The sequence below is a fragment of the Bubalus bubalis genome, chromosome 20, assembly GCF_019923935.1.
Source record: "Bubalus bubalis isolate 160015118507 breed Murrah chromosome 20, NDDB_SH_1, whole genome shotgun sequence".
In the NCBI taxonomy this organism is placed as follows: domain Eukaryota; kingdom Metazoa; phylum Chordata; class Mammalia; order Artiodactyla; family Bovidae; genus Bubalus; species Bubalus bubalis.
Window position 1 is genome coordinate 26,658,711 of NC_059176.1, and position 26,343 is coordinate 26,685,053.

The 26,343-nt window shown below is 37.6% G+C and overlaps 1 protein-coding gene and 1 long non-coding RNA gene across 6 annotated transcripts in view; both read right to left on the bottom strand.

Moving 5' to 3' along the window:
- The window catches only part of NPAS3 (neuronal PAS domain protein 3), a 964,678-nt gene that overhangs the window by 505,163 nt on the left and 433,172 nt on the right, over positions 1 to 26,343 (bottom strand). The gene's annotated exons all lie outside the window — the stretch shown is intronic.
- LOC123330896 lies at positions 11,491 to 12,731 on the bottom strand. The gene is made up of 2 exons (XR_006547176.1): positions 12,523 to 12,731; positions 11,491 to 12,174 (listed from the first exon to the last, which is right to left on the bottom strand). It is a non-coding gene; the product is annotated as an uncharacterized LOC123330896 (long non-coding RNA).

Sequence of the window (26,343 nt, forward strand, 5' to 3'; positions counted from 1 at the left end):
TTACATTCTCACCTGCTAAAATATATACATGGTAGGTATTGAATAGTTTGATTAACTCAAGACTACCTAATGCACAGGTATGGATAGTTCAATGCTGCCCACTCTAACAGTGGTAGCTGCAGAAAGGTTATTTCCCAGGAGGGACAAACAGTAGAAGAAACCCACCAGACCCACATCATCCCGTCCCCTCTATTCTTCATCCCTGACTGGCCATGTTTGTGGCTAGACCCATCTGGACAGCAGGTGTGGAGCTGCACGGCTGCATGTATCTGATTATTGACCAGGGGCTGTTTCCAAAGGGCACAATAAACTGCTGCTGGCCCTTGGTAATAACACGTGGCAATCGTCCCTGTTTACACAGGTAAGAGCGCAAAATAAAAGAAAACCAATTCTGAATGTTTTAAGACTACATTTTGACCAGCGGCTTTTGACAAAGCCTCCATATATATCAGTCAAATAGTGAACTTGGCGAGCTTGTATAGAGTCTATTAAAGGGGGAATAAGGTTCATGAATTTCAAGCTTGGAGGGCTCTAATTACCTCATGCTCAAACTTTAACTACAAAACTCAGATAAATTGCTGCATTAAACCATAGAAGATCCTCCACCTGATTTGTGCCAGAGCATCTAAAGCTCAGTGAGGCTGATCCCAGAGAGGTTTTTCAAATCAGTCCCAAGGGAATATGTTCCGGACCTGTCTCTAATGAGTATGTACGGATTACTTGGATGTTTTGGTAAAGCTACCTGGTAAATTAGTCAATCTGAAATTTTATTAGCCGCAAAGCACTATAGCAGTCAGTCACATAGCCCAAGAATACTGGGGGAATTAAAGTCATTTTCAGCATCTATTAGCTAGGTACCAGGAATCTGTTTCAGGCCCTGGTTGGTAGTTGAAACATTAAACTAATTGGCTAATAGTTACAGCTGTCTCTTCAGTACTTTTGTTCTTGGAGGTGTGATCCCTTCTTGAACCAATTTATGTACACCCAGAGGGGGGTCCTATATTTATTCTAGTTCAGTGTATGATTTGGATTCAAAAACAACCTAAAAAACAGAAAAGAAAAAGGTCTGTATATATAAACCATGGTGCAAAACAGCCAAAGCTGAGCTGACATAGTGACAGTCTGCAAGTTAGAATTTAGTGAATATGGGAGGCAGAGAAAAATTAGGAAAACAAACACTCCTTTCAAATATTCAAAACATTCATACTTTATCAAAGATGCACTGAGGAGAAGTGTGGATTTCCCTCTGCCTGGTAGAACATTCTCCACGGCTATTTATCTAGTTACAAACTTTTATAGATGTGAAATATTTTAAGAAGTCCTTTAGAAATGGCCTGAGGTAATTTCAAACTTAACAGACCCTGTCCCACCAGAGCTCATTACAGTGGATTTTATAACAAAGTACCCTCTACTTAATTTTCAGAGCCTAGCCAAGCATACTGGAAATGCAGCTGCATTAAGTGCAATTAATGGCACAATAAAAGCAGTGGAGGGCTGTTTAACACCCAAGAACCAGCAGTAAACACTGGCTCCATGCTCTCCAGCAGTCAGTGATGTGTCAAAGCACCTGGAGTGTGAGATTTCTGTATCAAGGGGGAATCGTCTGTCTCCTGCTGGAGAAAAATCTTCTGTCCTTCAACGAGTCTACCCAGAGACTGCACAAAAGGATATAAAGTGATTCCCTCCAGTTATGCCACAAGCATTCGCTCCCTTTGAGTGGGAGGCCAACATAGTAAGCTCCTATTCCCATCAGTGAGGGAAAAGGACAAATATGATTTTACCAAAAACGAGTCTAACAGCAAGTGACTCAGTGCACAAAATGATCCGTGTGTAACTCAGTTCACTCTCAGAAGCCAGAAAAAAGAAGTGTCTGATCAGAATACTATGTTTATTGGAAAGATCCAAATAAACCCAAAACCCAAAAGGCTGGGCAGGAGCAATTATAATGATGTTTGCAAACCTCTTCGATGATGAAGTCATCACTTAGAATTTGAGTACGAGAGACATCTACAAGTAAGCAAAACCCTCACAGACTGATACGATCATGGTTGTTAGAGCATTTATCAACTAGTTCATTTATCAAGTACAATATGTAGTCAACTGAGTCTGGGAAGATGATTATACACATCCACTTTCAGTAAGTAATTAAAGCAATTCTATCATGAAAAGTATTTGATTATAACTGTCTCTTCTAGACTAGTCTGTATTTAAGGTTGTATCCCTCTATTTCCATGCCTGGATAAAACTGGTCACTTAACAATATAAACAGACCAGGAAGTACATCAAAGTTGTATTTTTAACTAAAAAAAAAAAAAAAAAAAATCCATGCGCTGTAATGTAACACATGCTCGCGTGCTCAGTTGTGTCAGACTCTGTACCACCCCAGGTACTGTCGCTCCTCCGCCCATGGGATTATCTGGGTAAGAATACTGGAGTGAGCTGCCCTCTCCTCATCCAGGGGATCTTCCCGACCCAGGGATTGAACCCACATCTCCTGCAGCTCCCATACTGGCAGGTGGATTCTTTACCACTGAGCCACCTTAAAAAATCTCCACCAATCAGCAATTAGTCAAAAGAAATCTTATAAATCGTAATACTAAAGACATAGCCTAAAGAAAGGAAAGCCACAGACAATCCCCAAATTTCGTATTATGAAAAACATGTTTCTAATCTCCCTTCTCAAAAATACTCCTGAGAGGTTTTACGCTGGTTTTGGTTTCTTCAGCTTCCAATGCTCTTGGATTGAAGAGTTAATGACTCAAGAGAGGGACACAGAAGATAATTTGCTCTTGCCTCAAGATCCTGCCACAAGGAAACCTGCTCTCAGGACCTACAGGGCATGACTGTGGTTGCTTTCATCACTGGGTTCTATCATGAGTTTTAGGCTCTGTGAACACAGCTAGGAATCTAACATCCAATAATAACCCATTTACATTATCATTTTTATTTTATTTTTTCTGGGAAGGAATGCACTGGTTTTATAAACTGAAAATCTGATGTTTATAAATCTTTCTTATAGATCCTAATTCTGAGAAGGCAAAGATCATAGCTGAAATGCTCCTAACACTGAATTAACATTTCTATGTACACCATATGAAAGTGTTAGTGGCTCAGTTGTGTCCAACTCTTTTGCAACCCCATGGACTGTAGCCTGAAGGCTCTTTTGTCCAAAGAATTCTCAAGGCAAGAATACTGGAGTGGGTTGCCATTTCTTTCTTCAGAGGATCTTCCTGACCCAGGGATCAAACCCGGGTCTCCCTCACTGCAGGCAGATTCTTTACCATCTGGGCTGTAATATCTGTCATGTACACCATAGTCTTTCCATAAACACATAATGATGATCATGATTAATTTCCAGCAACTGAGAGTGGCTAGTAACGAATGAAATGAGATTCCAAGAAACAGTATCATTCGAGATATTTGTATTTAAGTACTCAGCTGAGATGAGAAAAATATAAGGGAGGGAAGTGTGTGGTCTCAGCAGAGGTTGGCTTGTCTCTGGAAACTGCACATTCATCCTTGGGCTGGTTACACCAGCTCATATGCTCCCAGGCAGAGTAATAAAAGCTTAATTCCGTATCCTTCCACCTGGCTAACTCAGGCTTTGCGAACACAAGAGAAGGAAGTTAACTTCTAGAATATCAATCTACTTCCTTTCATGAGCTGTAAATGCACTCTAAAGTAAAAGGTACATATAAGGATCTCTTGACCTAGTATACCTTTTAGCTTTAAGTGGAATCGACTTTATTTTCCTGTCAACTACAATTTTCACTAAAGACTCTTGACTTCTTTATGGCATAATAAAGTTTTGTCTAGGATTACAATAAAAAGCTTTCATAATACTCATGACCTGAACATTCTGGATTAATTTTTAAATTGCATCTGAAAATCAGTACAAATGGCAATTCAATGTTTATGCTCTTTAAACTGGATTCATCTCCTTGCTTCTCTCAGTTGGTTCGTATCTTTTAGGGCAAGTTTCATTACAAAAAGCTGAGTACAGAAGAGAGCTTTGCATAGGCTCAAGGAAAGTTTATATTTATTTTCAGTTTGATGTATTTTATTTTAGAGTAAATTATTTACTATTTGTGCTCCCTTTGGGAAAATGTAAATATTCTGGGACATATTCCTTTGCTACATCCCTTTCCATTACATTTCCCTTAGCTACCTGGCCAGGTGAGGAGGAAAGGAGAGAAGGAGGCATACCAGAGCTTGCATGCAGTCCCTCTCCACTCCCTTCACTACTGACCACTACCCTATCTGTTCTTGGCGACTTCCCTTTCCACTTCCATATCCAGGAGGAGTGGGAGGTAGGGCAACACTTGACTTTGCAGTGTCACACACCAGTAACATTAAACCTGTACCTTCTTTCTCTTCTTCAGGGTTTCATAATGACATGAACTGTGTGATGGGCTGGTCTTACCGCAGGTCTAGAGAAGCAGAAGGGAGCTGCTTATTGACTTACGAAAAGCATTTTATGAAACGAGGTGCAACTAAATCCTTTTAATTACATGAGGATATATAAACTGATGAATAAAATATGCTCTTTTATTTGATTCAAATGTTAAATTTCATCCTCGCATATAGCATTTTATTGTTAAGAGCAAGTAACCTGAGTTCAAAATGTCACTCCCATATGTCTGAGGTCCATTTACTCAGTTAGTATGTACTGACCATCCACTATACTCCAGGGACTCTGATGGCACTAAAGAAAATGACTAGAAACAAGAAGAGATGGCCCCTGCTTGCACAGGGATTACGGTTTTCTGGACGGGTGTTGCAGCAAATGAAACTCAATCCAAAGCACAGCACTGGTTATACCACAGCTGTTGTTATATAGTCTCAAAATGTCAAAATACGGATGTCACTGTTGAAATAGCAATCTGCCTACTAGTAAACTGGCTGCAAATAAGGACACAGAATAATTTTTACAAATGGAACCTGATGAATCTAAAATGAAGTGAGGCTTACCACAGTCACTACTGAAAACAGAGAATTAGATGCAATTGTGCACAGACTCTGTATTTGTTCTTTTTAAATTCAATGATGTCCAATCCCTGGTTAAGCAAACATACACACTGCCCACCCAAAAGGAGCCAAGTCTGTTGCTCTATCCCCTCTTCTTTGCAAAGAAAAGCCTGATGCCCTTGGAAAGCCAGTGTACCCATTTCCAGGAAATGAGTAATAATGGGCTTGAAGCCGGTTCTCCCACATCTGTGTTCATCCTAAATTTAGAGCTATGATCCTGGTCTGCCCAATAAGACATAAAGGGAACTTTCCTGGAAGCTTCTGGCAAATGCTTCACACTTCTTCACATTATCTTGAAACATCTTGTATAAGGACCAGTGTATGAAGCTGCAACAACCATTTTCCACCATAACTTGACAAGACTTGAATGGAAAAGTCAATGCACTGAGGATGGCAAAGAAGAAAAATACAACTGAGGTCCTGTCTAACCATGGGGAGCCAATGCAGTATCTGGGACTTCCTACCCCAGACTCCCCTTGCTGCTGCTGCTGCTGCTGCTGCTGCTGCTAAGACGCTTCAGTCGTGTCTGACTCTGTGTGACCCCATAGACAGCAGCCCACCAGGCTCCCCGTCCCTGGAATTCTCCAGGCAAGAACACTGGAGTGGGTTGCCATTTCCTTCTCCAATGCATGAAAATGAAAAGTGAAAGTGAAGTGGCTCTGTCGTGTCCGACTAGACTCCCCTTACAGTGTGATAATTAAATCATGTTATTGTTTAACTCACCACAGTTGCATACTCTATTATTTGTGGTCAAATATATTTTAACTGATATATCTGGTAAATTTTGTTTTTAAACTGCAGACAAGACCTCGCATAGTCAATATCAAGGTGTCCCCTCAATGTTGAGACGTTTAAATTTTTTCACTGAGTGTTCCAAACTTGAGACAATCCTTGCCATGAATGCCTACATTCATTAATTGAAGCCTAACATGGAGGAGTATGGTGTATGTGGCTGGGTGGGTGTTAAGGGATGATAGTGATGTATACAGAGAAAGCATATGTGGAAACAGACTAAACTGAAAGGAATGGGACCTAGGAATGGTGGTTTCTTAAATGTTAACTACATTTCTGGAAATAGAAATAAGAACCTCTTCTGATTCAACCAGATTAGGGAAAAAGAGTTGCTGTGTAAGACTGGAGATGATGTGACGAGAAGAAAGTGGGAAAAGTGCTCACAAAATAAACCCTAACTCGTTTCTAGAGTTTCAAAGAAACCCTAGTTTGACAAAAACCTAAAGTTGCTAAATTGCCCCACATCACACATCCTAGAAATGTGTGGATTCAATTACAGAGCAAGAGAGACTACCAGCAGCAAAGATGCTTTTCTTGGAATTTCAATGCAAAGCAAATGTACAGATGTTGGCATAAAAGCCAAACTGAAATGGAATGAAAGATAGAGGTCCAGAGAGAAGATTGGAGAAGATAAAGAATTAAATATGCAATAAAAGAGACCATTACATGCACAGCATCAAACTTGGGCAGCCAAAGCCTTCTGATACTCAGATGCTAGTACTGGTGACATGTACGGGCTAAAGAAAAAAAAAAAGGGTAAGGGTAACAGAATCAAACAAATACTACATTAAAATCGCTTATCTCTGTGGGCAGGCTGTAAAAATCATATCATTCTCATTGAAAAATAATTCATTAAACTGCACCCCAGCAGGATGTAAAGAACAACACACAGCATACGAAGATATTGAGCAGCAGGGGGCAATAAACTTTATAAAAACTATTAAAGCATGCAACAAAGCAAGATAATACAAGGAGGAAACAATGGAAATGTCAGTCCAATTTATAAAATAGCCATGTTAATACATAAGTGCAAACACTTCAGGAAAAAACACACATGCTTATCACATTAAAATGCACGCTTGTGAAACCACCCTTGAGATGTCAAAAGCTGACCTGCCGCAGGGCTGTGAAATAAAAGCCAGCAGGTTGCCACATGGAAAGGCCTGGTCCAGAGAGCTTCACACCAGGTAACCTACTGAAATGCCATAATTGCTTGTAGGTATCTGAGACTGCTCCAGTTACAGACACAGAGGTTAAATGAGAACAGGGCCACACACGGTCCACAACCAGTGATGTACAAGGGCACTTGTAGCTCTAAGCTGGTAGGCTTGAGTGCCCTCACCTTCAACCCAGTTTCCTCCCGTGTTCCTGGATGGTTGAGGAACTAATCCTATTCATTCAACTGTTCCTGAGAACTGCATAGCCTAGGATCACCTCAGAGCACACACGGTGTCCATAAGCTGTGTTTTCAAACTGTTTTACTCCCCCACTTGTCCCTGAGCATATGAACTTCCCTCCCATAAAAATGTCTTTGGGATGCCTTACACTCATCATTCTTGTAAGGCCACTTGAGAGGCACTCTAGATCTCTGTATAACGCCTTAGTAATTACTTAGTGACCAGATTTCCTCCTGCCACTTCACTGGGTGAGGAGGCAAAGGAAAGGCCGGGGGTGGGGGGTGGGGGGGTTGGAGGGAAGGATTGGGCATTAGACCAGGGAAGAAAAGAGAAAGGAAAATCTTGTCTCCCAGGGCATGATGGTGGGCCAAGGACTGGTGACAAGATGCTAATAACCCAGAAGTGATGACTGAAATAAAAATGGAACCCTCAAGATAAACTGTGCTTAAGAGGACTTTAGTCTACTTCAGATGATTCTGGAGTGGCCAAGACAAAACTAGTGACAACTTCTTTAAATGAAACCTGCTCATCTCTCCAAAATTATTTCCTAGCCTTCCAAGGCCTAACTGTGCTATAGGGAATCTTCCTCACGTCAACAAGACAGGGTGATTAAAGCAGAACCCAAGATCAGATACCGACAGAAACAAGTGTTGCCATTACCACCTGCCAACCTGACAAGCATTGAATACAGGCATATACCATATTCCTGAATCAAACATGTATCCATCCAATAAGCTCGTGATGAAGCAGCCATTTTCACTAATGGTCAAGATCTCCCTTTCTCAACCTTGTTCCCATCTCTGTCTCTGTCCCTCCCTTCTCACTCACTCTTCAGTTGACAGGGGTACTGGGCCATAGTACGTACAAATGTCCTATCTGTGTTTCCTTTAACACTTTCCCATAAAACCATGCCCACAATCTTAAGCCTTCTACTTCTCCACCGCTCAGATTTCATAACAAAAAATAAATCATTTTAGCCAAATTCTGTTTTAAGATTCCTGCTGAGACTTCAGATTTTAGGCTGGAATGAATTTTTATGGCCAAGTTATAAACACCTGATACTCAGCAGGTGCCACTAAAATGTATAGTTTTGAGATTACATGTGGCTTCCCTAATTTCAAAAGTTGATCCACTTGAAGATAATTTGTTTTTAAAACTGTCAAGCTATAAAAGCCACTACATTTCCTTTCACTAGCTTATAAAGATTAATTGGAAGTAACACATGGTTGTAATTTATAGGTCAACGAAAATTTTGCCTGTTTTAGTAGAGTTTGGCAAAGGAAAACTACACATCCTCAGCTGAAAATTGAGATCAAAGCTACTTATAAATAGAATATCTTGGAAGATTTGTGTATTTGTTTGTTTATCTTAAGATCGGAGGTGACAGTGTTGTGGCTCTCTCACCAGGAGGAGCGTTTTTACCTAAGATCCCAAGAATAAAACAATCTGGTTCTCTGTGATAATTATTTCTAGAGTCCTTTCACAAGGCCCTTGAGCTAACAGCTTCAACATTACTCAGATAAAAGATGTAAGAAATCATACCTAGCAAAACTGTAACTGTGGAGTTAACCCAACAGTACTGTCAAAATAGAATTTCACAGGAATGATCAGGCATGGTTTCGGTCTTAGGATTAAAAGTTTATTTACTTATTTACTTTAACTGGAGGCTAATTACAGTACTGTGGTGGTTTTTGCCATAAATTGACATGAATCAGCATGGCTGTAAATGTGTCCCCTGGTCCCGAAGCCCCTTCCCACCTCCCTCCCCATCCCATCCCTCTGGGTTGTCCCAGTACATGGGCTTTGAGTGCCCGACTTCATGCATTGAACTTGTACTGGTCATCTAATTCACATATGGTAATATACATGTTTCAATGCTATTCTCTAAAATCATTCCACCCTCGCCTTCTCCTCCCACAGAGTCCAAAAGTCTGTTCTTTATATCTGTGTCTCTTTTGCTGTCTCGTATATAGCGTCAACATTACCATCTTTCTAAATTCCACAATATGTGTTAATATATTGTATTGGTGTTTTTCTTTCTGGCTTACTTCACTCTATATAATAGGTTCCAGTTTCATCTACCTCATTAGAGCTGACTCAAATGTGTTCTTTTTAATAGCTGAGCAATATTCCATTGTGTATACGTACCACACCACAACTTTCTTATCCATTCATCTGCCAATGAACATCTAGGTTGCTTCCATGTCCTAGCTATTGTAAACAGTGCTGTGACGAACATCGGGGTACACATGTCTTTTCAATTTCGGTTTCCTCGGTGTGTGTGCCCAGCAATGGGATTGCTAGATTGTATGGCAGTGCTATTTCCAGTTTTTAAAGGAATCTCCACACTGTTCTCCATAGTGGCTGTACTAGTTTGCATTCCCACCAACAGTGTAAGAGGGTTCCCTTTTCTCTACACCCTGTCCAGCATTTATTGTTTGTAGACTTTTTGATAGCAGCCATTCTGACTGGCATGAGATAGTACCTCATTGTAGTTTTGATTTGTATTTCTCTGATAATGAGTGATGTTGAGCATCTTTTCATGTGTTTGTTAGCCATCTGCATGTCTTCTTTGGAGAAATGTCTGTTTAGTTCTTTGTCCCATTTTTTGATTGGGTCGTTTATTTTTCTGGAATTGAGCTGTAGGAGTTGCTTGTATATTTTTGAGATTAATTCTTTGTCAGTTGCTTCATTTGCTATTATTTTCTCCCATTCTGAAGGCTGTCTTTTCACCTTGCTTATAATTTCTTTCATTATGCACAAGCTTTTAAGTTTAATTAGGCCCCATTTGTTTATTTTTGCTTTTATTTCCATTACTCTGGAAATTTAGAGAACCCCAAGAAAACTGACCTGTTTCTTTCACCAAAACAGCATATTTAGGTACTTTCATGTTTTACCCTTTAACCTATAAAAAACACTCAGGCTGTAGGGGGCAATCTTAACAACTGGTAAGTGAACAAAATAGCAAATGCTGAATTTCAAAAAATGAAAGCAAAAAACTACTGCTACCTAAGAAGAGAGAAGTTAAAAATTACATATAAACCAACACCAAAATGCTATTCTTATGTAAACTCTTCACACTATGTGACTAGCAACAAATAAAACAACCACAACCTTCCATATCTGATGCAGAACCTGCTGATACAGAGGGTCAACTGTACTAGGACTTTTTATATAAGGGAACTGAGCATCTGGAGATTTTAATACCCATGGGGGCCTGATGTCAATAACCCACAGATACTGAGAGATGACTGTGTATGAGTTCCCATTTGGGAGATGGAGACCACAGGTCTTACTAATTTAAAGAAAAGTAACTAAAACTGCAAAAAATCCACCCCAAACCACTCCCCCACAAAAAACTGTCCAACCATCAGATTAAGAAAAAAGTAGTCAAGCTTTTTGTCTCTGGCTCACAAGTTAATATGACTTCAGATTTTGAGTCCTGGTACCCAGGACTATCATCTTATATCCTTACTTATTTTGGATATCCCAAGGTTTTATATTCAAGTTCTACCATGTTATCAGTCATATGTTATCTTTAAATTTGGAAGTGCACACACATGCACACATCAGAATTTCTTAAAACAAGGATTCAGGGCTAAATCTATAAAAAGAATTGAAATGTTAGTTTGATGGGAATTCTGTCTATTAGAAAATGCTACACACAAACACCACTTGATTTTTTTTTCCCCCTCCAAATTAGACAAAAACCTTCCTGATTATTTATTTATGTCGTTTGGCAGGACTAAAATCAGCCTGTCTCCAAATTTTGCAGTCATCCATGCTTTTTCTAATAAGAACTAATTTTACAAGGTCCTTTCTGGCCAAGAAACTTTCAACCACTATAAACTAGTCAGACACAATACAAGATGATTAGACCAGAGTATATAGACTATGTAGCATAAACTGCCAGTTAAACATTATAGCATGCTTCATTTTAATCATGTAGCTTTCATCTTTTTTGAACACCCTTTTAGCATCTCTTGAAAAAAAAAGAGGCTTTGAAAAAGCTGAGCTACTGCTAAACACTGTAAGCTGATGTTGCTATACTGTGCTTTGCCCCACTGCCTCCCCACCCCCATAAACACGAAAAAGATCATCCTCAATACTTTAAGGTCTAAGAACTGTGGTCTTAAATGAGACAGCACGCTATCGTCAGTTGAAAGGTCGATTTGAATCAGGTTGAAATGCAATAATGTACCACATTCACATTTATCATTACTGTGACAATGTATTTAGTATAACAATAATAAATAAATGGTAGGCTAGCAGAAAACTTTATGGCATGTTTTATTACACGTTTAATTACAAGGTTAGCTTATGCCAGGCATAATACAATTAAAATAAAATTCTACATTTCTGATGGCACAAAATGTGAGGTCAAACACAATAAAGTTAAAACAAAATTCCACAGCGCTAATGCCATACACACAAAAAAGTAAGCCAAATAACTGCAGTGACTTCCCTGAAGGTGGGTGCAAAAACAGTTTGCATTATATTTTAATGGAAATGAGAGATGTGTAAGCTTCAGACAATGCAATTTCTCAGAAAGCCTAATATTAATTCCTAAGTTTGGCCTATTTGATGGCCATGCTATTCAAGAAAAAATTTTGTTTTAACACAAGTGTATTTTGTGATTGTATGGATTCTTCTCAATTCCCTAATGCATTTAGAAAACAAAGTTAATTTTTAAAATTTAAAGTACAGTTAATTTTATTTTCTTGTTGCAGATGCATAAAGTAGTGTGTGCTCATAACCATAAAATATTAAAACACAGAATAGTATTTAAGCTTATAAAATAAGACCCAATCACCTTACTACACAAATGAATGAAAACCAGTTCAGAGAAGGTGAGTGATTTGCCAAAAATCAAACAGTAACTAGCAATTAGACTCCAGGTCTTCTGACTATGAGGACAATGCACCTTACATTTCTTCTTTGGGAAAAGAGAAAACATCTGAAAGAAAAACACGTGATATTTGAGTATAAGTTGTGATAGTACACCAAAACATGCCTAAAAGATTTGGTAATAGCATAGACAAAAGACAATAATGATCTCCGTGGATTGGGAATCATTGGATCTTCACAAAGACTTAAAAGGATCTTTCCACCATCCCACTAATTCATGCATATTTGTTTATTTAAAAAACAGATTTATCACAATTCTTAGGTAAAAAATCAAAAGAAGAAGGGTTTTAGACAAAAGATGGCTTTTAGAATAACTATTAAGAAGAGACATTTACATCTGAAAAATGGACAATAACAAACTGTTTCTGTTTTATTTTCAAGCTACCCCCCAAATTACCAAGTTTTCTCCTTGCAAGGCTCTTTCTTCAACATTGTGGTGAAGCTTCTAGCTAGTGCAACAAGGTATGAAAAAGATTAAAACCACTTAAAAAGGAATGATTAAAACTGTCTTTATTCATAGATGATACAACTCTATAAATAAAATATCCTAAGTGAAGTGAAAGTCGTTCAGTTGTGTATGACTCTTTGCGACCCCATGGACTACAGTCCATGGAATTCTCCAGGCCAGAATACTGGAGTGGGCAGCCTTTCCCTTCTCCAGGGGATCTTCCCAACCCAGGGATCGAACCCAGGTCTCCCACATTGCAGGTGGATTCTTTACCAGCTGAGCCACCAGGAAAGCCCAAGAATACTGGAGTGGGTAGCATATCACTTCTCCAGGGGATCTTCCCAACCCACAAATCGAACTGGGGTCTCCTGCATTGCAGGTGGATTCTTTACCAAGCTGAGCTACCAGGGAAGCCCACAAAACAATTTTAGAAATAATACACAAGTCAAGCAAGGTCTCAGGATAAAAGATCAACATTTAAATAAAAATCAGCCATAAATCCATATATTATGAAATATCTGAAGATTAAATTAGGAAAACAATTCCATTCACAACAGTCATCAAAAATATTGGTTCAGAGGGCTTCCCTGGTGGCTCAGATAATAAAGAATTGGCTTGCAAGGCAGGAGACCAGGGTTCAGTCCCCGGGTTGGGAGGATCCCCTGGAGAAGGGAATGGCAACCCACTCCAGTATTCCTGCCTGGAGAATTCCATGGACAGAAGAGTCTGGCAGGCCACAGCTAATAGGGTTGCAAAGACTCAAACATGAATGAATGCCTAACACATATATAAATGTACCAAAGAATTACAATACTTGTAGGCACACTGAGAACTACAAAACATTGCTTAGAGTTTATTATAGATAATTTAAATAAATGAAATGATATGCCGTGCTCATGGTTTGGAAGATTCCATATTGTTAAGACAGGAATTTTGCTCAAATTGATTCAGTGGAATTTCTATCAAAATTGTAACAGACTTTTTTCATAGAAACTAACAAGTTGATTCTAAAATATATATGAAAACGCAAATGAGCTAGAATAGCTAGAGCAATTTTTAAAAAGAACAAAGTTGTAGGACTTACATCACCTAATTTCAAAACTCACTTTAAACCTACAGAAATCAAAACAATGTTGTAATGACGTAAGATAGACACATATATCCATGGAACAGGAGAGAGTTCAGAAAGGAACCCTTACATATATGGTCAACTAATTTTCAATGAAAGTATCAAGACAATTCAAACAGAAAAGAGAGTCTTTAAAGAAATGTTTCTGAAACAACTGGATATATATATATATATATATATATATATATATATATATATATACACACACACACATACACAAATATATATACATATATATATATATCTCCAGGATAATTTTATATATATATCAAGGATAATTTCCTATTTGATTAACTCAAAGTCAACAGATTAGGAACCTGAGTTACAGGTATGTGTGTGTGTGTGTGTGTGTGTGTGTGTGTATATATATATACATATATATATATATATGCCTCAACAAATAAGCAAACTTAGGTACTTATACTCTGTACAAAAATGAACTCAAAATGGATCACAGAGTTAAATTTAAGAGAAAAACTACAAAATTCTAGAAGAGACACGTAAGAGAAAATCTTCCTGACTTCAATCAGGCAAAGATTTCTTAAATATGACACTCAAAATATGATCTATAAAAAATATGATAAACTGAACCTCATCAAAATTAAAAGGCAAAAGACATTATTAAGAAAATGAAAAGATAAACTACAGACTGGGAGGAAATATCTGCAAATCATAAACCTGATAAAGTATATGTATCCAGAATATATAAAGACCTTTTATAATTCAATTAGAGAAACAACTCAATAAAATGGTTAAATATTTGTAAAAAATTTCACCATTTTACCAAAGAAGATAATAAGAATGGACATGAATAAATGAATAAATATAAACATATAAATACATGAAAAGACACTCAACTCATTAATCATTAAGGAAATAGTGGTAGGCAGAATTCTAAGATGTCTCTAAAAACTCTCACTCCCTGGTTTGTATAACCACTCCCTTTGAGTATGGACATACTTGTCAATATAATGGGATTTCACTCCCCTGATAAGGTGGAATTGTAAGATAAAAAGTGAAGAGATTTTACACATGTAACTCAGGTTCCTAATCAGTTGACTTTGAGTGAATCAAATAGGAAATTATCCTGGATGGGCTTGATCTAATCAGGCAAACCCTTTAAAAGAGGCCTATGTGTCTTCTCTGAAAGAGAGGCTCGAAGTGCAAAGGGTTCTTCTGCTGGCCTTGACAAAGCAAACCACCATGTTGTAAGCTGCCTCTGGAAGGAGCCGCATGTCCAGGACCACTCCAGGGTGTTCTCTGGAAGCTGGGAGAATCCCCAGTTGATAACCAGCAAGAACAGGAGGACTTCAGCTCTACCTCCTCAGGGAGCTAAATTATTCCAGCAACCAGTGAACTTGGAAGAGGTCCTCAATCTTCAGATGAGACTGTGGTCCCAGACAACCGTATGATTTCCATCAGTGAGGGCCTCAACACTGGACCCAGTTAACCTGTATTCAGGCTCCTAAGTCAGAGGAACTGGGGATGAAAGGGTATATTGTTTTAAGTTGCTATGTGTGTGGTAATTTGTTACACTGCAATAGAAAACAAATTCAAAATAAAACTGCTGTGATATACTACTACACAATCAAAAAATTGGAACTGGCTATTAAAAAAAAAAACCTGGAATCATCATATGTTGTTGTTGGGGATATAAAATGGTCCAATCCCATCACTTTTGAAAATGATTTTTACATTTTCTTTCAAAATTAAGCATGCTTTTACTGTAAAACATTAAATTACACTATTAGTGTCTATAAGAAATGAGAACATTTTTCCACACAAAGACCTGTATGTGAATTTTCATAGCAGCATTATTCAAAATGGCCAGAAATCAGAAATGATCCTAATATCTATCAATTATTAAATAACACATAAACAAATATATGTATAATATATTTATAAGACATATATAATATGGCATATTTATGCAGTAAACTAATACTCAGCAAGAAAAAAAAAAAAAAACTAAATATAGACACATACAAGTTAAATAGACTCAAGAACATTATGCCAGTAAAAGAAGCTATGGTTTGGGAAGATTCCATATGCCGTGGGGCAACTGAGCCCATGTGCCTAGAATCCCTGCTTCCCAACAAGAGAAGCCACTGAAATGAGAATCCCATCTACCACAGCTAGAGAGTAGTCCCTGTTCACTGCAACTAGAGAAAACCTGCACAAAGCAATGAAGATCCAGCACAAGAAGCCAGGCACAAAAGACTACATATTTAATGAATATATTTACATGAAATCTCTAGAAGAAGCAGAACTATAGAGAGACAGAAAGTAGGTTGATACTTGCCTGAAGTTAGGAGTGGGAACAGAGATTAGTGGGTATGAGGGGACTTTTTGATGGAGATGATGGATTTCTTTCAAAACTGGATTGTTGTGATGGTCACAATTTGAAATTTACTAAAACCGTCCAAATTATACATTTACAATGGGTGGGCAGTATGGTGTGTAAAATACACTTCATTAAGACTCTTAAAAGTGAAAAAAGTCTTTTTCATATCAAAACACCATTCAAATAGGAGTGAAAAGTGGGATATTTGTAATACAAGACAAAATGAACCCGCCATACCTATCTTCCAAATATTTCTTATTCAGATGTCAAACACTGACTCAACGACAATCCAACTTTTCAACCCTTTTGTATTCATATTCAACATTAAGGATTTATCTGACAATCCACCTGGTTATAAAATCTCTCTCCCATTTACATTATGCTTCTGATTCGAAATTTCCAGGAGAGAATTCTGACACACATCCTACTAAAAGAGGAAAGCAATACCAAAGTCAAATTAGGCCATGTCTCCTTCAAAATGCCTTTACCCATAACTTTTCTGATTTGTTTTCAATTGCTTCAATAAAATGGACTTAAAGTCATGCCAGTGTTCATAAATTGGTATTAATTATAAGTGATAAAGATTTAAAATTTTATGTCACATCTAGAATACTATGGGTTTTTAGAATCTTGACAAATTTTCTTCCTTTTAGGCAAACGAAAATTCTGTGACCTTCTAAACAAAAGGAAACAATCAAATCAAAACTGTTGCCAAGAAACTGACCCAAAACATTACTCAAGAAGCAAATTAAATGAGAAAATAAGAGCAATAAATTACAATGGCAGCTGTTAGGGATATTTCCTATTAAAGTCACTTTTAATGAATATGTTAATATATATTTTCCAATCAACCTCTTAACTATTTGGAGGTTTTACTTAATAATGAGATAAAACTTAATCCATCTAAATGAATATATTATCTCAAGGACGCTTTCATCCTAAATGCAATGGAATCTCTGGAAAAAAATGTGTTGGAGTCTTGACTCTGTCACTTCAAACTTGTTAAGAAACCTTAAGATAAGTCACAATACTGCTCTTAGCCTCAGTTTCCATTATTTGTAAAATAAAACTAATAATAATATTTGACCATCCTACTTCATAAATTTTACATGAAGACTAAGTAAAAGAATATAGGGGAAAGTTTTATAAACTCAGGTAGGATACAAAAGTCAGCTATTTAGACAGCAAAAAGCAAAAGATGTTGAATTTGTTAAACATCCACTTGTTAATTCTAAGGCAAGGACATAATTTCCTTCATTGAGGCATACAGTAGTCACATGAATAAAATAAATTTATTTCAAGGAGCTCAAAGCATATCATATGTATCATCTCATATATCTTCATCATATCCTCTATGTGAAAACTACTATTTCTACTCAAATTGTGAAGCTTGTGAAAAGAAAAGCTAAATGACCAGTCTTAGTGTCACAGAAGCAACCAATGCTCCATTTCATCTTCAAGCAGAACTATAGATGCTCTGGGAATTGTATGCATCCTAAGAGGTCAGAGGTGACAGCCAAAATTTGTACTTCACATTTCTTTTTGGCACTGTCTGCTTCGTAATTACAGGAGATATCATTATTCTTGTTTCCTTTGTTATCTTTACAGACAGAGAACTTGTCAAAATGTAGTGAAGGCAATAAAATGCCAATAAATATATTGCCTTAAACTTGGAGGTCATTACCAAGGAGAGGTGTTTGGTTTCTGAGAAAGAAGACGCATAGTTCAGTAGGCAGTTAGAGTGAATCTATGTTTGCTTGGCACCTGGGTCCTAGTGAAAATGATCCAACCAACTTGTAAACAGGCACGATGCCATTCAGCCATATGGGTGCACGTAGATGCTGCCAAGTGACCATGTAGAAGAATCAGAAGCGTTTGTTGAGGGCAGCTGTCCCAGTGTGGGACATCCAAACAGCTGTCTACCCTGAGATTCACATGCCTGTGGTTAAGGGGACGCGACATGGTTAATCTAGGTTGGATTAATTTTAAAACATAAAAATCAGCTTCCTTGGCCCCAGATGGTCAGTTTGGTACATGGGTGAACCATCTAACAGTATCCTCTCGTCTCTGTGTTTGCCTTTCTTCCCCTAAAAATCATGATGTATTTCTATTTAATGGCTTTCCAAGGTATCTAACTGCATTCCATGATACTGATCTATTATTTGAAAAGAAAAATAGTCTTCATAAATCCCAGTAACCTACTTTCTTAATCTAAATTTTTTTAAGAAGTATGGCCATATTTATCTTTGTAAAGATAAGCATCATTTTGGTGAAAGGCTGGTAAACTTATTTTAGTCAAGAGGTCAAGCCAAGCTGCGAAACCACATTAAGGAACTTAGAGAAATAAATAAAATCCTTTTGGGAACTTTACAACTAGAATAATTTTATGTGAGTTTAAAGTCTGGACAATTCAGAAGCTTTAATTACTTAAAATTTGGGAGGAAGGCTTGTTCCTTGAAAGTTTTATGTAGAACTCGCAAAGATCTCATTTACATACTCAGTGCGCAAACCATGGGCTACAATATTTTCAGGAACAAGAGCTGCAAAGGAAATTAGGGAAGTGATAGCATTTTCTCCAAACCTCTAAAAACATCATTAGGAAGAGCATTATTTTGGGGGTCGTATTAGTGTAGGGCAGAGAACTAGACAGACGCACATTTCGTAGCTGGGGACCTGCACCTGACATACACGCACACATACGTGCGTGTAGCTAAGACAGTTTGTTCCAGGAAGTGACTCTGAGCCTTATGTAAGGATGTTTTACCCATCCAACATGCAAATGAGATGAAGAAACCTGGAAAATGCCTCTGAAAGATCAAAAAAGCTATCACAGAGTCCAGGTACTTTATTCACAGACGATCCCTTTGTCTTTTATCAGATTCTATTCATGCTTGGCTTATACATAATGCCAACAAACCCGGGTGTCCAAGCTAAAACCATATCTGAAACAGCAAATTAAAAGACAGATCTAGAAATGCTAACAGTGGAGAAGAATTATGACTGACAGTAAGGGATCAACAGAAAAAGGGGGAGATAAACAGCAGGGGAAAAAACTCTCAAAATGCACTACAATACAGGCCCATTTGGTATACAGTTAAAGCAGGCCTCATGGTCCAAAGTCCCTAGGACATCAGCCAGATTATTTTCATGGTAATGAAATGCACACATAATAATACTCCTAAGTCATAAAGAAAAGGCTAAATTGTCTTCCACACAAAAATTCTTTCCACGATAACTTAAATAAAAAAGAAAAAGTTTGGTGATTAAAGAATAGGCCCCCTTTTATCCAAAATAATCTCCTTTAAGTTCCAGAGAGTTGAAGTTTGCTTGCACATGTACTATATTCATATGTATAAATTATGAACAACTTTATAGCCCTAAAAATGTCTGGATACTGATGAGATCTTACCCTGGTAAGATGATTCCTGATTTATAAGCTTGAATTTCAAGAGTTACGATGCAGCATATAAAACATTATTATAAATTTCAACTCACTGCTACCCTTAGTACTATACCAGTTTGAGGAATGTTTTATCTCTTTCATACTAAATCATCAAACTGTAAATAGTTTAAATTTTGGCAACTTTTGTTTCCTCTCCTCCACCTCAAGCTTTAAAATGTATGCCTTCATTAGAATGCTTTCCTCCTTCACACCAGCAAATAATTAATTATTCTTCATAAATAAGTAAAATATCTCTTTACATGTAGGTCATTGCTCAATAGAAATTATAAATTGCAAGCTCCTCTCTTTGTCCTCACAAACAAATAAATTCAGGAAAAACAGACTCTTTGAATAACCTTTTCCATAAAATTCGACTCCCTGACCCTCCAAACTGAATGTTAAGTGACTATCAATTTATTTGTCTGCTTCTGAGAAGGCCTGTGGAATATGAGATGTCTAATAACTATAAAAGTGCCTCTGTGAAGACATGAAAGGGGATTTTAGTCTTATTTTACACTTTGAGATATTTAGTATACAGTGAATGGAATTATCCTTCCAAGTAATTAAATCACAAATTGAAGGAATTATGAACCTAAACAGAGTGTACTGAACTATAATTAGATCATTAAAAGAGCCACCGCTGAGTGCACATTACATGCCACCATACACCTGCTGCTGAGATTATCTCATTTAATACTCACAACAGCTCTGAAGAGTGACTTGCCCAGGGTCACCCACGAGGTACCCGAGAATGAATTTGGAGATCATCAATTTAGAGAACACAAGTGTTTTTAAGAACAACTTTAAAGTTTAAAATTAAAAACAATAAAGGTGTGAGGGTGAAGTGAGCATACCCATGCATTTTGATTTTTATCTAGTCACCTAAACACTCATACTGCCTAGTATGTGCCAGAGCATTTACAAAGAATGACAGACGATTGCTCACTGTCATCTAACAGTAACATATGCTAACCTAAAAAAACTTAATGTGTTCCAGACATGCTTTTGAGTGTTTCACACACACACCATCTCATATTAATAATGTTCAAGATAAGCTTGGGAAAAAGGTCTACTAATAGTGTTCTCTGTTAAGAACTATCCAGTGATTTCCTATCACACACAGAATAGAACCCAAGTCCCACTGAGTCCCGGAAGGCCCACGCCACTGTGCCCCTGCCTGTCTAACCAACCTCATCTGAGTCTGTCCTTCCAACTCATACACCCAAGCCCCACTGGGTGTTTTTGTTTTGTTTTGTTTTTGTTTTTTAAATTCTACTCCTAGAAGAGACCTAGTTAGTTCCTACCTGAGAAATTCTGTATTGTCACTTCCACTGAACTTCTTTGTCTCTAGACTTGCTGTGGCCAGCTCCTTCAGGGTATCAGGGTCTCAGCCAAAATCTTATTTGTGGGAGGACTTCCTTGCTCACCGATCAACAGCAGCACACAATGTTACCTGTAGTAATCATCCTGCTTCATTTCTTCACGGTACTCAGCACTAGCCGGAATCATGTTGTTAGCATATTTGCTTGTTTATTGCCCGTTCCCTCCTCCCCACTCTAGAATAAAAGCTTAATGAGCAGGGCGTGTCACATATCTTGTCACACAGATAGCAGTATCTGTGGAATGTATCTAATCCTTAAAGCAAAGAGCAGAACATCATACATGAGCTATCAGCTTAAGGAGTTTTGAAGGCATCATTTGCCTGAGTGTTCAAACATATAATGAAATAATTAATGCCAAGAAGATGTTTAAAATCCTTCTAGGTTTCAGAATTAAATGGCATTACTAAAACCCTTTGAGTTTAATATAAAAATCAGATATTTCAGGAGATTTTGAGTGGATAAAGTAGAAAACAGTCCATATTAAAGTTTGTGTGACACAGCTAAAGCAGTACTTAAGAGGGAAATGTATACCTTTATAGATAAATTTCATGAAACTCACAACTTAAAAATAAAACAGTGAGTATTTATCTGAATTCAGATAAATATTCAGGAAAAGCACAATTAAGAAAATCTGAAGGAACAAAAAAGAAAATAAAGATACTCTGTCTTGTAAGCACAAATAAACAGAGAAAAATTATAGGGAAAACTAATGAATGAAACTGCATTTTTAAAGAATGATGGATATATAACAAGAATATGCAGATATGTATTTGTAACCTCTATAAGAAAATGTTTTAAAAAATAGAAAATAAACGATTATCATCCAAAAATAAAAAAGGAGCAGTAACTATCATCATAGATGAAGCTTCAAAAATAAGAACTTCACCCAGGTTCTTCGAGATCCCAACTCAGTTAATTTCATCCGAGACTCTTCATCTTGACATGACAGCTCAGCATCACTATTAAAAATCAGAGTGTTTCCTTCCATTACATTTTCTAAATAAACATTTATGTAAATTGAACTATTAAAATAATATCTACCATGATTATTTCTAGTCAAAGATTATTGTAGAACATTTTGAAAACACAAAATAACCAAGAATGAATCAGAAATCTGTTATAATTCCAGGGATGGTTTTACCAAGTGGGTGGCGACACAAAACCAAAATAAAAGGCAAAAAAGTTAAACTGATTACTCTTAAGTATGCGAACAAAACACTGGGCGGTGTCCTTTGGAAATGCACTGAATATGTTGCCTTTATTTCTCACTATTCCTGTATGCATGGCAGGAAGCAACAGTTAGAACTGGACATGGAACAACAGACTGGTTCCAAATAGGAAAAGGAGTACATCAAGGCTGTATATTGTCACCCTGCTTATTTAACTTCTATGCAGAGTACATCATGAGAAACGCTGGGCTGGAAGAAGAACAAGCTGGAATCAAGATTGCTGGGAGAAATATCAATAACCTCAGATATGCAGACGACACCACCCTTATGGCACAAAACGAAGAGGAACTAAAGAGCCTCTTGATGAAAGTGAAAGAGGAGAGTGAAAAAGTTGGCTTAAAGCTCAACATTTAGAAAACTAAGATCATGGCATCCCGTCCCATTACTTCATGGCAAATAGATGGGGAAACAGTGGAAACAGTGTCAGATTTGTTGGGGGTGGGGGTCCAAAATCACTGCAGATGGTGACTGCAGCCATGAAATTAAAAGACGCTTACTCCTTGGAAGGAAAGTTATGACCAACCTAGACATCATATTAAAAAGCAGAGACATTACTTTGTCAACAAAGGTCCGTCTAATCAAAACTATGATTTTTCCAGTAGTCATGTATGAAAGTGAGAGTTGAACTATAAAGAAAGCTAAGTGCAGAAGAATTGATGCTTTTGAACTGTGGTGTTGGAGAAGACTCTTGAGAGTCCCTTGGACTGCAAGGAGATCCAACTAGTCCATCCTACAGGAGATCAGTCCTGGGTATTCATTGGAAGGACTGATGTTGAAGCTGAAACTCCAATACTTTGACCACCTGATGTGAAGAGCTGAGTCATTTGAAAACACCCTGATGCTGGAAAGATTGAGGGCAGGAGGAGAAGGGGCAACAGAGGATGAGATGGTTGGATGGCATCACCGACTCAATGGACATGGGTTTGGGTACACTCTGGCAGTTGGTGATGGATAGGGAGGCCTGGCTGCTGTGGTTTATGGGGTCGCAAAGAGTCAGACACGACTGAGCCACTGAACTGAACTGAACTGATTCCTCTTCAAACACACTTCAGTCCAGTTAACCCTGGTAACTTAGTATTTCCTCAACACACATGCTGCTTGGAAGCTTCCATTTCTTTCACTCACCTGGTTCTTTCTGCTTGTGTTACCACCCCTTCATCTCTACTTGTTCAAATATTCCCGCTGTCCATGAAGAAACTCCCCCTTACTTCCTAGTTGGAAATAATGTCTCTCTTCATGGAATCCTTCTAGCCTGCCTGTGCCTCTGTTGTGGTATTGACAGTACTGGTAGTGTGTCTTCCTTATATGGTTGTTTTCTGAATATGTGCTTTAGCTTCCCTGCGCTGTAACCCAGAGGAACAAAGCACTTCGTGTGTACCTTTGACTTTTCAATAGCATCTAACCTAGCATCAGATTTTACAGCAAGCCAGGATTTTAAGTAACATAGCCTCTAATCTAAGCCTCAGTTTTCTCACGTATAATGCAGGGGGCTAAAAACAGTACCTAATTCCTAGTATGACTTTGAGAATTAAATGACATTATGTATACAATACTTCAGTAGAGTGTCTTATATACCATAAGCACTCAATATGATTTGTATTCAACAAATGATCAATAAAGTAATGTCCTAATCTTGGATGAGGACAGGTACAGAAATCTTTCAAATATTTTAAAATGATTAAGCATGCCAAAGTCGGCCACCAGCAAGCTATGTTCATAGTAACACTTGGCCAAACTGCAACAATCTTAAACTGCCATTAATTTTTAAATATGTCATCAGTTGACTATCAGTTCTCCTGGGGAAAAAAAAGAAAAATCATCATACTAAGCATATACATCAATTACAAGATATGTTTTCAATTTCAGAGACATTGTGAAGTGTGGCAATGCAGTAATTTTCATGCCAAGTTACTCTCCTGTTTTGTAACACTCATCAGTCCTTTGCACACACATCCTCATCATTCTGGGGATAACAGGCAGCTCCACCACCACCTTGACATATACACCTGCTACTGCATTTCTTTACAAACTTGGTCTCTCTGTAAGCTCTGGACCCCGGCATCTGTCCTCACCACTGTATGAACATCAAACTCTCCACGTGGCTCAGAAGAACATGTTCCCATCATCCACCGGACATTCCTCCTCTTCCTTTTCTTTCAGAGTTCCACAGCTTTTAAAGCTTTGACCACTTCTCTAAGTTATGCTCTTACTATACTGCTACTTTTATTAACAGCTTGTATTTTCATATAATTTGCAAACTGTTTTCACATAAAATAATCCAATTAATTTTCATACCAAAAAACCCTCATGAGGTAAAAACAGGCATTTATTTATCCCCATTTCTCAGTGAAGAGATGGATACCCAGGGGTCTTTCTGACTTGCCAAATTTTATAGCACTGAGGTGTTAAAAATACCCAGGCGCTTTGAGTCCACATACTGTGCTTTTTATTTTAAAGTTCATTTTCACCTCATTCCACCCCATGTTCTCTCCTCTATTCTTCTGTATTTATGGTTTCCTTCATAGACTTCTGTCCCCCTCCTAAGCCTAAGTTGTTAATGCTCAGAACACTCTTTCTCTCTCTGTTTTTCCCCGGCAGTCACCACAGCTTCAGGCTTCAAATATAACCTCTACATAGAAAAGCCCAGATCTCCATCAAGGTGACGGGTTCTTTTCCCCATTCTATCTGGAGGTTTCCACTCCTACATTCTGTCCTCACATTAAATCAATGAAATGCACTAACTGGTCAAAAAAATGCGAACTCTTAAAAAACAGAGCAAGACTATCTTATTTCCTAACCACAGTTAAAAAAAAACAAAACAGAAGGTTCTATCCTATTCTTGAATATCCTGAATATCCCACTGTGAAATGAGTCTATAATAAAAAATAACCTAAAATTTGAAAAAGGATCATCTTTTGCTATCATCTTGGTTCCTAAAACTCTTCTAGCTGTTTTGGAGCCCACTCCTTACCTATCAAATATCAACATACCAGTATATGATCAAAGGTGGTGGCAGTCAGAATATTTAACTGCAAATGTGACTATACCCATTGGATATGGCCATTCAAAGGGTATCAGGTAAGAACCACTCTAGTCTGTGCTGACGTGACTAACTCAATACCACCCCAAAAGATCTGAACTTTAGAACTAAACAGTAACAGTGAAACATAAACTTCCATGAGTTTGAAAATCATAGAAAATTAACATCTTTTGCAATTTTAAAAAGAACCCTGTGCCAGGAATCTGTATTGTTCTAAACCATTGTTCCAAATACAAACCACTGTTCAAACACACACCAAAAGTTACTCAGGAGTTCTTAAAACTCTGAAAAGCATCAAAGGAGGACATCCAAAAAAGTCACATATAGTACTCTATAAATACTTACAGTTGACATTATCTAGCTGTAGTTCAGCATTTTGTTGCAGCTCTCATTAAATTACTAGCAAAACTAAGGAAATAAGAATCTCTGTTATTTCATTAAGGTCTCTATCTCTATGAAATTTTATAGCATAAAGCAAATTCTTAATGATGATACAATCCTTGTAGATAATCAGGAGATTTTCACAACTATCAAACAGATTAGCTTACAAGACGTCCCATGTTTGGTTCATCATACGAAACTATTTAGGGTATATAATCGTGAAAGGGCAATCCAATAATCACACTAGGAGCAATTTTGTACGATACTAGTGCTGAAAAGTCAATTTAACTTTCCAGCTTTATAAGACTTTGTTATTGCTATTGTTAATTATTTCTCATTTAATGGGAAATTGGCAACAAGGTCCCCGACTGTCATTTTAAATCTGCAGTAATATCATGTGAAGCTTTTCGTCCTTATTCCCAAGTCCTGGATTATCAGACTTAAATGGCAGATCCGGCGTTACAAAAGCTCAGGGGCAGGCACTGTTACACAAATTGCCAATTCAATTAACAGCGTGCAAATACTCCACTGGCAGACTGCAGGAAGGACAGCCATTTTGGCAAGTGTCATTCCTAATTTATCAAACTGTCAAACCTTCCACTCAGGTGCCTGCGGTCACTGTCTGCTTCTTAATGCTACGTTGTAAAAGCTGCAGGAACCATTCTTGTAGCTTGACAAGGCACAATACTCAAAACTGATTTTAAAATCAAATGTACAGTTGTCTTAATTATTCTCAGTATAAATGATGTTTTAATTACAAAAACAGAGTGGGAATATTAAATCAGAATTGGATACTAGGGTTTACACAGAAAGAAGAGAACTT